At 44.7% G+C, this 17,236-nt stretch overlaps 1 long non-coding RNA gene across 1 annotated transcript in view; it reads left to right on the forward strand.

The window, feature by feature from the left end:
- Positions 1–12,625: 12,625 nt before the first annotated feature.
- Positions 12,626–17,236, forward strand: part of LOC309326678 — a 124,702-nt gene continuing 120,091 nt past the window's right edge. Inside the window, exon 1 of the long non-coding RNA XR_014150353.1 lies at positions 12,626–13,377. This is a non-coding gene — a long non-coding RNA (uncharacterized lncRNA). The remainder of the gene's footprint in view (positions 13,378–17,236) is intronic.

A 17,236-nucleotide genomic window follows, 5' to 3' on the forward strand; every position in this document is an offset into this window, starting at 1 on the left:
AGGGTCTCCTGAGAACTCTCAGCACCCTTTGCAAACTACAGCTCCCACAATTATTTAGGGAAAGCTACGACTTTTTAAAAGTGATAAGATGCTGCTTTAAAGGCATAGTGCAGAGATGGGGCCTTAGGTTGACAATTCTACCTCCCATCAATTTCAGGGCTGGCTTTAGCATGTGTTTGGAACCATTACAAATTAACTTTGGTAATTGTAAAAAAGAAAAGAAAAAAAAAGTCCTGTATCTTCAGAATGTCTCAGCGCATATCTTGGGAGTTCTTGCTTTTTTTTCTTTTTCTTTTTTTGCTTCATATTGGGGAACTTCCTAGTGCAGGGGTCTGCAACCTTTAAGACAAAAAGAGCCATTTGGACCCGTTTCCGAAGAAAAAAAAACTGGGAGCCGCAAAACTCGTCATTATAAAAATAACTTTTTTGTCACTTTTTTATTATTTCTTTGTTTGACCCCTCAGAATTACTCCTCCTCATAGAAATAAACATTAAATTACCTTTTTGTGTGTGTGTGTTCTTCACTCCCCTTCAAAACAGTGACCAGCGTACATGCCCCCTTTCAATGCAGTGACCAGTGTACATGCCCCTTACAATGTAGCGGGCGGGCGGGCGGGCGGGAAGGTGATGTCGGGACGGTGCGTGACTAACGCACGCACCGCCCCCATGCGACGTCACAGCCAGTACAGCGCTCGCCACAGTGGGGAGTGTCGGGCGCACAATGCGCCTCCTCCCCTCGCTAGTATCCGCCCCGGAGCCGCAGCAAAGGTGTAAAAGAGCCACATGCGGCTCCGGAGCCGCGGGTTGCAGACCCCTGTCCTAGTGGGATCTCAAAAGAAAATGCAAGGGTAGGAGGTTTGTGGGTTTCAGGTCTTACTGCTCCCGTTTGTTTAATTCTGCAACACACAACATTATTCACATAAAATGTATGCTGCTGAAACTAGCTTCCCTCCACACAATTTTTTTTCTTAATGCTGCCGACTGTACACAACATATGCATAAGCCTCGTTCAACCAGGGCATCGCATTTATGGGGCTAGCGAGCGTTAAAGAGGCTTGGGAGCAAGCTAGTATTCAGAAGTGCTAGTGCCTCTAACTCTGGAGGCACAGCCTAGCCATCTAAGCTAGTAGCCATTGACAGCCTTGTCCTCTGCAAGCTTGCCCAACCTTCTTTTAAAGACATCAAAAGTTGGTGACCATCGCTGCCTCTTGAGTTCCCTAGTTTAACTATGTGCTGTGTGAAGTAGTACTTTCTATTCTCTGTCCTGCATCTTCCCACTTTCAGCTTCATTGGTTGTCCATGAGTTCTTGTGTTATGAGAGAAGGCTAACAACTTTTCTAGGGATGCGGGTGGTGCTGTGGTCTAAACCACTGAGCCTCTTGGGCTTGCCAATCGGAAGGTTGGTGGTTCGAATCCCTGTGACGGAGTGAGCTCCCATCGCTCTGTCCCAGCTCCTGCCAACCTAGTAGTTCAAAAGCACACCAGTGCGAGTAGATAAATAGGTACCGCTGCAGCGGTAAATGGCATTTCTGTGTGCTCTGGCTTCCGTCACGGTGTTCCGTTGCGCCAGAAGTGGTTTAGTCATGCTGGCCACATGACCCAGAAAAGCTGTCTGTGGAGAAACACCGGCTTCCTCGACCTGAAAGCGAGATGAGCACTGCAACCCCATAGTCTCCTTTGACTGGACTTGAAAGTCCAGGGGTCCTTTACCTTACCTATGTTATAAGAAAAGAAACTGCTCCTTTTCCCTTATGGGGTACCCAAGAGCCTGTATAGAGTCCTTATGGAGGTTTTCTTTCGGTAGGAGAAAATAACAGAGGCCAACCAGAGAATATTGAGAAGCAAAGCAGCTAGTAAGCCTTATCTTTATTAAACTGTTGCAACAGGGTGCTCACCCCCCCACACACACACAGGAGGGAGGAGGAACCCAGAACATTGGTGTGCAAGCACCACCACCCTGTAGCTCAAGGCCACCCCCCCAAAAAAAACATCATACATACATCACAGAATGAGGTGGTCCCCAGCAGAAATATGAGTGTGTTGCTTCTCTCCTGTCTTCCAGGATACCTGATAATGCCTTATCTGATTGCCTTTTCTGGGTAGCCTGGCCATTCCTTTGAGATTGATAGTGTGCTCAGCTTAACATATACTTGCCAAGACTGTATTTACAGGGAGGTGTGAGCCCCTACAGTCCAAAGACAACTGGAAAGCTTTTCCCATTTGCTTCCTCCTTTCAGATAAATATTTGAGGTCAATTTGGGAGAATCAAAATGGCTTCAGGATTGTTATCCTGTACTATTTCAGACACGTGGTTTATATACTTATGTATGTGTCTGCCTTGTACATTTATGAACATTTATTAAAAATATATAAGACCTTGGAATTCCTATAACGCCTAACAACATTTCTCTTGCCACTTTCTCTACGCCGCACATAATCTAAACTTCTTCCACGTCTTCTAATGGTTAGCCCATTGGGGTGAAGAGGTCACCAGAGCCTGCTCTGAGTCATTCTTCACCTGCCTCTGCATCCATCCTTACAACTAGTCCAGGAGACTAGCGCTGGCTGTCGGCTTCTCCTCTCTCCTGTGTCCCAAGCTTGCCCTTTATGGAACTCAGCAGCAGCAGGAGGGCAAAATTAGAACTAGTTTACTTCAGAGTAAACATGCCTTGGATCATGGCTGCAGAAGTGGTTGCCCTGTTTAAAACCCTTGCCCAGCCCTGGCTTTGGGTAAATCGTTAATGGCCTCAGTTCCCCCCTCTGTAAAATGTGGCTACACCAGTTGCCGTACTTTCACGGGGCTCTTGTGAGACGGAGAATGAGGACTGACTGTGTAAAGTGCCTTCTGCGCTGAGGGTGCTATTAAAATTCTGACAAACAAAAAGCCGTGAGTCCGGTGCAAGTGACTGAAGGGCTCCTGGGTGCCAGGGGCACCTTCTCGATCCGGCACAGCTAAGGATTGTGGCTGGCAGCAAAAGATTTTAGCGGCAACAAAAAAATTGCATTAATGTCCTTCTCGGCTTAAGCTACGGGAAATCTAGGTCACCCCAGCAAAGCTGCAACACGCATATCCACACCTCCTCTTCCATCGCTGCCCCAATAGAGGGGGTTTATTTCTGGAACTGCAGCCCCCGTTATGCAACTGCCTGTGTCCCCGGGGAGCAAACCTATTTTTATCCAGGCTGGGAGCATGCATGCTGTGACATCCAAAATCAGACCCCACTTCAGTAGTGCCATATGTACCCCAGGCCAGGGAGCTGAGTCGGCCACCCTCCACCGACCTCCTGTCTATGTTTTGTCTGTGCTCAACTTCATCCAGCTGTTAATGGTCCTTTATCCTTGCCCAGAAACTAGATGCTGCCTATTTAATCCCAGGGCTGACCTAGGTGGCTATGCCAGGTCTACCCATATTCCTGATCTACCTTCCATCCCACAGTGCCAGAATCCAGCCTTGTGTTGGTCTTCACCCGCAGCTCCCCACTAGGGTTGCCAAGCAGCCAGAACTTTGAACATTTGAAAAGCTGTCAAAGCAGGAGTTTGCAAAGTTGTGTGTGTGTGTGTGTGTGTGTGTGTGTGTGTGTCCAGTATTTGGACTTTTCGTTGATATTCATTATACTACGTAATACGCAATTTGCCTTTTTTAAAAACAACTCTTCTCCCTCTGAAATATGATACCTTTGGTAGGCATTCTGCACATGCTCAGAAGCATTAGAGTAGTTGCTCTTAAGCAACCCTTTCTCCCCCTTTCCTAAACAGGACTGGAAGACTGGATAAAATATATATTTAGACTTTTTTTCTTTTTTAAAAAACCCCAACCTTAGTAAACTATGAAAGGAAAACAAATTAGCTATGGGGAAAAGGTTTAGAAATGAAATTCCCTCAAGGCTTTCAGCTGCTCTGATATTTGCTATATTTTTAGCACACTAAGTTCCTCTTCCCCCCTCCCCTGCCACATATTTTATATTCAGAATAACAAGCTTGTGAGGTGGTTTAGGTTGAAAGAGGATGGCTGGCCCAAATAGAGACCCTGGATCTCCCTGGCCCCAATCCAGCCCCCTAAATGCTACACAGCACGACACTGGTTCTTTTAAACTGTATGGCATCTTGATATCAGAAGAGCCCTGCTGAATCCAGCCAGTTGCCCATCTACTCCAGCTTTCTGTTGTCACAGGGGCCAGCCAGGAAGTCTGCAAGCAAGACCTGGGTGCAACAGTGCTCTCCCAGGAACTGGCATTCAGATACTGGAGATAGTACATCGCTATCGTGGCTATTAGCCTGAGATAACCTTATTATCCCCCATGAGTTGGTTTAAACCAGGGTTTCCTAAACTTGGGTCTCCAGCTGTTGTTGGACTACAACTCCCATAATCTCTAGCTAGCAGGACTAGTGGTCAGGGATGATGGGAACTGTAGTCCAAAAACAGTTTGGGAAACTCTGGTTTAAACTAGCAGTGGTTAAACCTCCATCCCACAAGCCTAATTAGATCTACCAGGCCTCCCCATGTAGCTTGCAGGATAGTTTGGCTCTAACCACGTGCCTGTCTGTCTGCCCATCACCTGGCATCATATTACATCAGGTACAAAGGCAGGTTAGCCCATGGGACCAAAAAGAAAAGGATGGAGCCCACTCCGAGTCCATTTTCAATTTTCCCTTCCCTTCCCTCTGGTGCCAATGCTAGCTGGACACCTTTTATATTCAGTAGATGTCAAATTAAAGCTAGAACAGGCTATTTGGGAGTGGACTCTGAGTGTACTCTCAGTTCTCTGAATTCAAGTCAGGCTACAAAGGCAAAATACTTATTTTGCCGGCACAACTAGAAGTTGAATCACCTGGTGTCAGGAGACATCAGGGGATTCACAGGTGGAAGTTGGGAAGATCAACCCCCCCCCCTTGGTCTAAATTCCTTTTAAAGCTGTATGAGTTGGTGACCATCACTACACCTGCTGCTTGTGAATTGCCTACTTAATATGCACTGTGTGAATAAACACTTCCTTTTTTCTGTCCTGAATCATCCAGGCTGGGTTGTAGTATTACACAAGAGGGTGAAAAACTTTCCACTTTCTCCACATTCTGCATAATTATATAGCCCTCTATCATGTCCCCCTTATTACTTGCCTCTTTCCCCAAAAAACAAAACAAAAACACCAACCAACCAAACCAAAACCAAAAACCCAAATGTTGTAATTTTCCATGCAGTCATATTACTGATTTGTATCAAGGTGTTACGATGCTGACAGGTTTCTTTTCAATCTCTTTCCCAATGAATCCTAACAAAGAAATCAGCTTTTTCCACAGCTGCCATATACTGGATTGGCATTGTAATTGAGTTATTTGGTCAGCCACTGCTGGTTCAAACCACATAAGCATAATTGCAAAGTTAGGAATATTTTTGCTCCAATGTTCATCACTTTACACTTGCTTACAGGGTTTTATTTAAAGCAGGCTTTCCAACTGCACAAATTCCCTGTCAAGCACTGTGTGTGTTTTGCTCCTTGTATCAATAGCAGTTTCCCCATGGGAGTCAGTTGTTATTCTCTATTCTACAGCAGTGATTCATTTACGAATCTGCCTTAGTTCAATAAAGTTAACTGCCCAAAGTTGAAGGCAAAGAAGAGGAGGTCCTGGCCCAAAAGAAGAAGGTGTTTTAATATGGGTTGAGCAGTTTGTTTTAAGTATGGAAACTAGCTGCACTTTACTAGCCTGTGTGATTTGTGTGCATGCTGTCCCTGACATTTCCTATTATTTAAGTGCTAAACACACTTATATGCCTAGAATATATCGTTCCCAGCCACGATTTTACCTAACTGCACATTATCAGCTTCCCAACTGCGCAGATTTCTCAACTGGACATTTTGTGTACACTTAAAACAACAGTGACCCTCCTTGCTTGGGACATTGATTCAAACTAGCCATATTATTCCGTTTCTTCTTGATTTTATTGTTAGGATACCCCTGTTCCCCTCACAGAGGGACAATTTCCATAGCTATATGGGAAGAGGGATAGGCTGTCAAACCACTCTGGAAACGGTAATTGGGGTTTCCTAACATCTCTCAGCACTCTTAACAAATGACAGCTCCCAGAATTATTGCCGAGAGTGGCACCGTCGTGCTTTGAATGTGTGGTGTGAATATGGCTTGTCGCCCAAGAAACTGAGGTAAGAGACGTTGCATCATCTCCAGTGTCCAACACCCACTCAGCACAGAGCCTGCAATTTCACCCTCTGCAGCTGCTTCTGAGGTAAAATGTTAACTGTTCAGAACCAATTGTGGGCCAATTATACATATATATTTTTCCCCAGGCAACTACACAGGAAATCAATTCAGTGTATAACTTTATAGGAGATGGAGATCCTTTGGCGGTGTGTCTTGTGGTGGGCTGCTCGGTGGACAGTGGTTCTTTAGAGCATGTTACAAATGTGTCTCTATTTTCACCTATTTAATGTTGTAGTGTAGCCTCCCCCTCCTCCATTTTTAAACCTGTTGATAGTGAGGTCCAAAATACAGGGGCTGGGCTCTCGGGTCAAGGCATGGCTCCACACGGGCTGTAGAGATGGCCGTCACCACAGATGCTGCTCATAAATGGGCCCTTTGTTCACAGAGCGTGGGTCAAAGCTCAAAATATATTTTTTTTTGTTTGACTACCCTCATCAAATAAAAAAACTGGACTGACCTAAGTGAGGAGTACGTGTGTAACTGCCTGTTAAGTCTCCTGCCTTAGTTCAGAAATGTCCGTATCTAATAATAGCAGGGGGTAACGTATCTTTACCTTTGTTGTGCAATATAGAATTTAATTGCATTGGCAGAGCTGGTTGTGTGTGTGTGTAAAACACAGAGAGAAATCTGACCAGAATCCCTCTGGGGAGCCAGCGCACTCAGTTCTCATTAACTCAGCCCCTCGGGGCTAAGACATTTAATTAGCTATGAAGGAACACAAACGAAGGAGCAAAAACAAGGAAGCTAGGAAGCTGTAAAGGGGTTGTCCCCTCCGTTTCCTCCTGGGAGGGAGAGGAATGTGTCAATGCATCTGGGAACTATGATTCCTGTGGCATCTGTATATCCTCCCCGTAAACCTTAGCGAGACGCTACAGTTCCTAAGCCTTATTCCACCCCACACCCCACCAACCATGGTTAGTTGGTGTCTGGACTGTACCATTCCAGTCTACAGGTGTGGGTGAGAAGGTACCATGACTGAATGTTCTTCCTCTCTCAAAAACAGACCTACACGTAGAAACCTGACAGTGTCAGCAAGACTAGGGATCTATCCTACTCTTCTTTGCTGCTATGCAAGTTTTCTACAGATTTTTTTAAAAAAACCTTTTGTACGGAGTTATGCGAACTACCACCTGATGTGGTACAACCCAGGCACAGAGTTACTGCCTCTGTGAGGACTGTACCAGCTGTAATAGCTGCGTATGGTTTATCAGTTTGACTGGCTTCATTTACATATAAAACAGGGCTGCGTTGGTGGGTGCCTGTTTTTTACATGAAAAGATTCATATTTGTTAGGGGAGCAGACCGTGTCTCCCATTCCAGCCTTCCCTTTCCACACTCTTGTTGCTTTAAGCAATATTCTCTAAGCCTGGCTTACTTCCCATACTGAAGTGGGACTGTGAGGGGAAATTGCTTAGCCTTAAAGCTACAGAGAACAGCAAGAATACAATTTCTCCACACACACACCCCATTTCCCCACTCCAGCTTCAGGCAGTACAGGCAGTATGGATGGTTGCACCCTCATGTCTGCTTTGGCCTGCAGAACTAGGCCTCAAGACTCCTAAAATAGCCTGGAACTTATTTGAAGTCGGATTAAGAGCACACGTAAAACAGGAGTCGAGAAGATTTTTGTCAGGTGAGTTGAAAGTTGTATCATAGAAGCATAATTGCCTGGTGAGCATTATTGTATTCACAGGTTTTGCACCTTCGGGTGGGAAAATCTGTTTTGGCCAGTCGTCCATGGAAATACAGTGGTACCTCAGGTTAAGAACTTAATTCGTTCTGGAGGTCCATTCTTAACCTGAAACTGTTCTTAACCTGAGGTACCACTTCAGCTAATGGGGCCTCCTGCTGCCGGCGCGCAATTTCTGTTCTCATCCTGAGGTAAAGTTCTTAACCTGAGGTAATATTTCTGGATTAGCGGAGTCTGTAACCTGAAGTGAATGTAACCTGAAGCGTATGTAACCCGAGGTACCACTGTAATTGAGCACCTACACTGTGAGGAAATGACGTTTCACCCATGCCACCTTCAGCTCTCTTTGGATATACTGTGTATGGCTGAGGCATTTCCCAACAGTTTTGAAGCTCAGTTGACATAGGTTGCTCCAGAATTTCCTTTTTTTGTATGATAGTGCTGAGAATTGTGTGTTCGTGATCCTTGGCCACTTCTAACTTGTAGTTGTTGATTTTTTTTTTTTTTAATGACTGGTCAGCATCAGTAGCAGGTTGGATTCAGACTGGTCTGGAGGTGGAAGATTAGAGGGATCTCCTCTGGGTGAGCCAGCATTTGGGGCCTAGTGGAGTGCAATATGTTTTAAGTTTGCTTCTAAGAGGCTCTGACAAGGATTGGCATGCACATTTAACCTGTGTTCAAATTATGAGGGGAAAGATAAGAATGTCTCTTAATGAAATGCTTCAGTTCCTTGGCCTAATTTGTCCCCCATTTTAGCTTCCCCTGCATCATAGCCTTATAAAAATAGTGTTTAGATGGCCTATCAAAAAAGGTAAGAGGTGTGTGTGTGTGTGTGTGTGTGCTTGTGATCCAAGGAGCATCATTATATATTTATTAACAGCAAAAACCACCAGACTTTAAATACTTGACATTCAACCAAGTACCAGATAATGAACCTGGATGTAAAAGTACTGAGTATGTAGCTGAAATAATTTTGTGGTTGGAAACGCTACTGGCTTCTTCACAAAACTTAAGTTTCCTAAAGTTCCTTAGTTGGTGCGGCCATGACAGCCAAGCTTAGCATTTCAATACCATTCTGTGTAAGTCCCCTCAGAAGTTAAATCTTGCTGAGTTCAATGAGGCTTAAATGTGTTTAATTGTGTATGGCATTGCATCCTTAAACTAGTTCATAATGTCTGGTTTACATGTGCCCTTCTGAGCGAGGTGCGTGTGCAGTCTTTTCCATATCTGGAGGGCACCAATTCTGACAGCCCCTTGTCCTCACCGCTCCTGCTCCCCGTACAATCTGTCTGCGTTTTTCTCTGCCAATATCCTTGTCCGTGGCTGGGCTCAAGGAGTTCCTGGCATAGATCAAGGGATTTGGCAAGTGGCCAGTCCTCCTGTGCTGCCAGCCAAAAGCCATTTCCCGTCGGTGGCTGGGAGGCCCAGAAGCCTCTTTGCTAACCGCAGAAGCATCCCAATTCCACCGGGGCCCCTTGGAAGGACGCGGAATCCATTTAATGGGGGAGCCGATTCATTAAAGAATAAAAACAGCTGGCTCAAAAACAAGGGCAGAGATGACGAATTTGTCTCCCGTAAAGCTTGGGATCCCATTCAAGGGTGCCATTTAGGGTAGGCAGAGGAGAGTCATTTACATAGGTGGCATAGCTCTCCCCCCATCCCCCACCCCTACCCCAGTTTCCTCAGAAGTACTAATATATTTGATCGTTTTGCTGCCTCTGCATAGTGACTGATGTTATAAAGAATTAAATAGGCCTGTGTAGGAGTGGAGGCTGGTACATTAGGACAAATGGGATACTGCACCTCCAACCTCCAGGAGGTGCCACTGGCTGTTAGCTTCCTCCTCCTTAGTCTGAAAGACTCAAAGCTAGAGTAAGCTGGCTCTGCTTCTCATTGGCTCCAGCTCTGCCTACTATTGGACTCTCTGCATTCTGCTTTCCCAGTCCCCGTGGGCAGCAGCCATCCCTGCTGTGGACTAATCTTTGTTGATGGTGCTGATGCTGCCGCTTTTAAAAAGGCAACTGTTCCAAGTTGGGTTGATAGCACTGCAGTAGAAGATGTTATGAAGCAGCATAAGCAGCTGAGCAAACATACCATAGGTGGTATCCAACACTAGTACTACTCAGAGAAGACCCATTGAAGTGAATAGATATTGCTAACTCAGCTTAATTAATATCAGTGTGTGCGGTGAGCCTGACTTCACTGAATACTATCCCTTGTCTATGGTACAAACTTTAAAAAGTGTTTTCAAAACCTGTTTGCCATGGCTCTGAACCAAACTAACCTTCAGAGCTCACATTTTATGCAGAACTTAAGAGCAGTTTAGCAAAGCATTCCCACAATCCTTTGGTCAGGCTGGGGAGCCAGAATTAAACCAGTTTCAAGACAGATTATCATGTGTTGTGTAGACATGGTCCAGTCTGTCGGGCAGCCTCCCAGTAGCTGTTTGATGCAGTTTCAGGATAAACAAAGCCAAGTGAGATGCAGAAACTTTACAAGGGCTTGAATAATGAGATTCAAAACGAGGACATCTTTGACAATGGGGGATCCCTTGGTGTGGTCTATTCAGTGGCACTCGGATATATAAACATTTTTGTTAAGCATCAATGTCAGGGCAGGAAAAGGTGCTGGAACTGACTTGGGTAAGCTAAAAAGTCAACGTGATGAGACTGCCCAGTCCTCGCAGATGCTACGAGCAATCTAAATGGGTAGGCTAGAAATTGTGCAGAGATGCTACTTGCCTGACTTTAGATCTGGGTTATGCTTAAATGCAGGCCTGTGCAGCTCATAACTTACCAGCTAATCATTCTCAGCAGCCGTGTATCGTGTGGCCTGCTGTTTGCCTGATTCTAAAAAATCAGCAGGTCAATGAGCTCCTGGTGACAAATGAGTTAGGTGGCTGACAGGCTCCGTTTGGTTTGCTGGTTCCATGTTAAATGGTATAGCATTAAGGTATTGCAACCACTTGGCCATTTTCTGAGTAATGCATAGGCATTCCCAGTTGATAGTTCCCAGGGGTGCTTGGACTACAGCACCTCATTTGTAGAGATTAAACACTGGTTTTTCTAAAAGTCACCCCTACTGCAGATGTTGGATCCTGTGGGGTGGCAACATCCATATGGAAGCAAAGGTTGAGATTGAGTTGATTTGGACTGCCCTGTGTGATCTTCATTGAGCCTAACAGATGTGGGTGATAGATGTTCACAGGCCCTCCATTGCAGCTCAGCTTTGTCATTACTCACTTGCAAATTAGCTGAGAGTTCCTGCAGAAGTCTGTCACCCAGTTTTTCTTTGATCCAGGAAACAGATCCAAACTCCTCAAAAACAGTAAGATTGCTTTGGAAAATTGCAATGCAGTCAAAACCAACCACAGAAGAAGGCAAATACGGTATATCTTTAAGAGGTGGCATCCCCACCTACTTCTTCGTTGGTTTATGGCAAACCACTGTTGGCTGGTTTGCCTGAACTGGCAAAATATGGTTTGTACTTTCCCTGTGAAACAGGATCAGAAACCAGTGTTTAATGGTTTGGACAGATCAAGAAAGGAGCTGGTATGTGTAAGAGGTGGAAGGAGGGAGCACATAAGCTCGAGTGCTGCTAGGCTTGTTCATGTAGAGCCAAGCTGTGGTTTGTTTGTTTGGTTGGTTGGTTGTATGTGTGAACCATTTCTTTGTTGGGCGATAAGGGTATTACTTGGTGGTGGTGATTTTGCAGAGGAATTATGGAACAGTTATCCATGAATCTCCGACTTCTTCACATTTGAAATAACTTCAACCAGTGCATGTGAATGTGAAATGTGAAAAAACATATTTTCTCTGCACTCAGTCTGCAAGGCTGTGTTGAAGGGAAAACGCAGCCCCCTGCCACAGCTGCAGCAGTAATAAGAACCTGTGAAGTGTTGGCCCAGAGTCCTGGGTTCAAATCCCCAATGATGATGCTCCAAACAACTATGAAGGGTGATTTTTGGCCAGTCCAACCAGTCCCACAGGGTCATGGTGGGGATAAAATGTGGCAAATAAATTCCCATATAATCCCCAAACTCCATGGAAGAAGGGTGGGATATAAATGTGATAAAGCAGTGTTGGGTAGACTGCAATAGTGCTACTGTCACAAGAACTTTTGGCTAGTACATGTCACTCACCCTCCTCCCTAAATCTGCCATTTAAGAAATTTAAATATCCCACTAGTTGATTTACGTGTTTCCTTTGACTTTCTTGCCACCCCCCTTTTAAGAGGTCATGCACTCTTGATCCCCTGCAATGGAATGCCTATCTTCCACAGCAACAAGGTGTGGGGACTGATGTAGTGCCATAGGTGCTGGGTCTATTGTTTTATTTAGCACTTAATAGCATGTGCTTCCCACTCCCACCCCAGCCTCCGATCTGGAAAGACCTTAAGATTTCAAAGCAAAGGGCAGGCAAGGGGACACTTCCTGTAGCCTGCAATCCTCTTCCAGGTCAGACACCACAACCAGCTGCCATCTGTTGCAGGCACTACGTGTGTTAATCTTCTTCCTCTGCTGATTAGGGAAGAATCCCCTAGATGGTGCAGGTATTCTAGGGTGGTGTTTACCTATTGTGCTGCAATCTTGTCTTCTCTGGCCAACAGAGGAACAAAGAGGAAATAGTACAGGTTTCACCATCAAGCCGGCTTTCCTTCTTCCCTGTCCCTCCCTCCAACCCTCTTTCCACCTGTGAATAATAGTCTGGATGCAGGTTGTTGTTGTTTTTTTTGAAAGTTTTAAATGAAAAGGAAATAATTTCATTACATGCTGTAACCTCGGCATGTCAGCTCATGCAGACAGTATAATGTCCCAGAGACCAAAGACCAGGGGACGATAAGGGTTGGGGGGGGAGGATGGAGTGTTGGTGGGGAAGCAGAGTGGATGAAATATAAAATGAGAGAAGAAATAAAAAGATCACTGCGAATGGGAAAAAGGTGAGATGCACCTCCCTCTCTATCGCCATCAAGGGGAGATGCAAAGGGATGGGAGGCAGGGCCAGGTCTTAACAGAGTTTTCAGGGGAATACAGGCCCAAACCCTCATCCAGGAGTCCCTTGTAGCACCAGAGTTGAATGTTAATGGAAGGATGCAAGGGTGGGTGGTAGTGAGCAACCAAAACCAGTCTGGCCCAGTTGCTCCTTCTAGGTTCAACAGGCCTGGATTTTGCTGGTTAATCCCTCCCTCTCTTGGGCAAATTGCAGTACAAGACAAATGAGGCATCAGGGTGCATGTGAAGAAGTTAATGAAGGAGGACTAGAGAGGTGAAAAATGGGTGGAAGGGAAAATGGACAAATGCTTAATGACGACGTTCACCAACAGAACCCATGAATAGATTATGACGGAGTGGATGCAAACCGTAGCCATGGTGCAAACTGGAGCCAGTGTCACCAAGATCACGTACAAATCTGTTACGAGGATGGATCAGCCTTGGAGAATATGATGTGCACGACTTCATAAAGACAGAAGAATTGGTGAGTCACTTTAAGAACCCATGCGGCATGGATGGATAAAATATGGGAGATTGCCAGCAACTTAGGTCTCTGGCTTCCCTACATATTTTGGTGAAATTACTGATGAAATACATTCTGATTTAATGTGATGTTTGAGCTGGATTGACTTGGGGGGGGGGGAGAAATGTGAAGGAAACTAGAAAGGTGGATGGGAAAATATGTGGGCCATGGACAATTGGCTGGGTAAACTGATGGAAGGGTATATGTTGGACTGGATGAGCGGAAAAAGAAAATAGGGGCTTGCTGGCTGTGACTGAGAAGGAATAGCTAGAATGATAAGGGATAGTTGAGTCTAAGCCACAATGGAAGGAGAAAAGGGCATAGGTGAGAAGGATGAAAGGGGCTTTGCCAAACTGGCTGGCTTTGGAGAGAGGGTGATGTGATGCAATTGTTGCCCCGTGCTGTCCTGTCGCCACAAGGCAGAGTGTGAGAGTGCATTGCTGTGTACAGAGAGCCTCTCCCTTATTGGGACAGGCTGGCAATGGGGGCTGGTTTATTGCTTTCTGTATGAGATTGACCTGGCGGTAGCTCTTCCACAAGGGAGAGCATGTGTGCGATGGAGGGAGCAGCATAAAAGTTTCTGAAAGAGGAGCATCGTTGCCTCCTTGTATTGCAGTCCAAAATGGCTGCCTTTCTGTCCCCGTAGCCCAGCCCAGCAATGGGAAAACTCAATGGCCCACAAGAAACAGCTGCAAAGTGTGGGACTGATGCGATTGTGGTGATGTGGTGCACATGTCTGGCTAGATGGTTTGCATATTGTGGGGTCCTGCTACTCTCTGACTGTGGGTGTACATGTATATATATGCTTTCTTTATATCTGTGTTGAGAGTGGGCATTATCAACACCTGCCTCCCCAGGGGACCCCCGAGAACTGGAGTTTTATGTGGGGGGCTAGGGATCTCTAACAAAGAAGTCTCAGCACCCTCACCAAACTACGGTTCCCAGAATTCGTTGGGGGTTGCCATGACATCTGAATCTTTGTTATAACTGATTTAAAAAAAATATAGTGTGGATATGCCCTGAGAATGTGAGTCAGAATTATGTGGGCAAGTGTGAGCGCCATCAGCCCATGCTTTGCATAGATGTGCTGGTTTGTGCGTAAATGCATGGGCTACACACTTCTGTGTGTTGCCCAGTGTGTGAATACTGAGTGTGGATTACCCAGTCATGAATGTTTCTTCAAGTATATCCCTAGGGGACACATCTGTATTACAACCTAAACCAGTAATAAATAGGTTTAATGGCCATGGCTTCTTCCATGGACCTCAGAGAACTGTACTTTGAAGAGGCTACTAATTTTTTATTTCTGTTAAGAGAGCTTTGGCCTCTTCTTACTCTACTCAGCTGACAGTGTGGGAAGCCATGGCAGAGAAACCAGTTTATGCAGGTCATCTAGACAATACATTTATTACACTGCAAATGCAAATTAGTTGCTTCTTTAAAAAAAACCCTTTCCTTCAACAAGTGATTTTTTAACAGCAGCTAAGTAAGTTGGATTTCCAAATTTTCAGTTGGCACTGGTAATTATGGACATAAATGTTATTGCTTGCTAGGGTGGGCCCTTATATGTTGTCCAAAACAGAGGACAAAAGGGGTATAGGTTTGTTTAAATTTAAAACTGCTACTTTAGATATATAGATGCAAATTTAGAAATAATTACTATAACTTAAATCTAAATACAACATATCTCACCAAAATTAGGAAGACCATGACCCATGTGCCTGCTGAGTTTTCTGTCCAGGTGTTAAAAATTGACCAGCCACTTCAAGGCCCCTGCTGCTTTCCTTATTAGGATTTTTAAAAAGCTTTGAACTAGGACTAGACATCCCTCCAAATAGAGGAATATTTTCTGTAAAGTCTGACATGTGGCCACCCTGCTGCCTGCCAGTTGCTGATCAAGCTATTGTTTAGGGCACAGCTAGAGAGAATAGTTGAAAAAGCTGGAAACCCTATTGAGAAGGTCAAACTGTGAACATTCAACACATCAAAAAGTATCAACCCGGGAATTTTGGGAGAAGCTATAATAGCAGTTAAATTGGTTTGGGCTGCTTTATATAACATATAGGGACCCTCCAGATGGTTGTTTTTATTGTGGGTATGTTCTGCAACATGTTCTTGACACAATAGTGCATTAGTGGTAGGTTTATTCTGCTTTAGTTTGCTCTGTGATGCTTCCCCAATGTTACCACATTATTGCTGGCCAAAAGGGCAATCATGCAACAAAGCTGGGACAAAAATAAACCAGAACGCTTGGGGTATAGAAAGCTATGGGATTTCAGGAGGAAGTTACAACCTGTGCACTGCTTGAAATGAAGCAGTGTGATTGCACACAAAATCTTTGTCGGGACAAACAATACTGAAAGCGGGATCACGTGTGACTGCCTTAATAGCATCAGGGGCACAAATTGTCATGAATGAGCAATAAAAAGAATTTCTGGAGGGGCCCTATGTGCTGATAGCTTTGGTGAGACACGATGTGTATGCAAACCACTTTTGTTTTCTGATGGTGTGCACATCTTTTGGAATGTATGTGTATTTGGAGAAATGGTTGTGTGGAAGTTATTACCTATGCTTATGTGCTCACTGCCAATGTGATTGTTGCCTTTCTGAAAAACAGGGGATGCTTTCTCACATGGGTCTCTAGTACTGTTTTTTTTGGTGTGTGTGTGTGTGTGTGTGTGTGTGTGTGTGAGAGAGAGAGAGAGAGAGAGAGAGAGAGAGAGAGATTATCCATGCAAACTGCAACTGTACTCTTTTATTATTACCCCTGTGTGCGCAAGTATGTATGCCTGTGCAGAAACTTTGCCCTATGCTTGTGTACGTCTGTGTGCATATGTATGTACACAGACAGACACAATTTCTGTGCACACACAGGATTGCAAACTCTTGATGCATTTTGCCAGAAGTTGTTCTGTGGGATCCCCTGGAGCATGTGCAGAGATGGGGCTGTGCACATTCAGCTCTTAAAAGCAGAATGAGAAACCCTACCAATTTGCTATTTGGCATGGAAGGGTAAGTGAATCCATGCTCCCCCCTCCAAAGCAGTCAATCATTGGGATGTTAGCTTTTTAAAAGAGGTTCTCCTACCAGATCCGAGGACAGAACTGCACGTGGAACACTTAGTTGCACATGCAGGTGCCCATCTAGCTAGGAATACTTATATGTGGAACAGTCTGTTTCCTTCCACAGATACCAGTGCCCAGAGCTGGACAGAGGCAAGTCACCAGTTCCTCACTTGTGGGTTTTTTTCCTAAGCCTGTGTTCTTGTCTTGTCTTTTCATCTTCAAGTCCTTTGACAGGCAAGTTGGGGTGCGGGAAGGGAGTGGAAAGAGAACATACTTTGCTTATTTCATTGGAACCGAGAATGGTTTGGATGTGAATGGAATGAATGAGCAAAATTTAAATTCTTAGAAATAATTTCCTGTCAAGAGGACAATAAGGAGGCCGTATGACCTAGCAAAACAATAACAAAGAATCTTATTCTTGTGACACCTTAAAGACAACAGTTTATTGCAGCAGGAACTTGTACAGGCGACCACCCTGTTTAATTAGAAAGCATCCATCACAATAAATTTGTTAGCTCTTATCTACACCAAAGACAGAAACTAGTTTAATAATCTTTCCCTCTGTCTTGGGAAATTGTAGTAATGAAAGTACAAGAGTCGGGTGGAATAGTCTCACCAAGCTAAAATTTCTTGGGATTCTTTTGGGGGAAGCCCATGACAGTTAATTGGGATTACTAAAACTAAAGACATGAATTTATAGCGAACTTATATTGAGTTTTTAAGGTGCCACAACAAGACTCTTGGTTGGTTTGGTT

This window comes from Podarcis erhardii, assembly GCF_964252035.2.
Source record: "Podarcis erhardii genome assembly, chromosome: 13".
Taxonomy (NCBI): domain Eukaryota; kingdom Metazoa; phylum Chordata; class Lepidosauria; order Squamata; family Lacertidae; genus Podarcis; species Podarcis erhardii.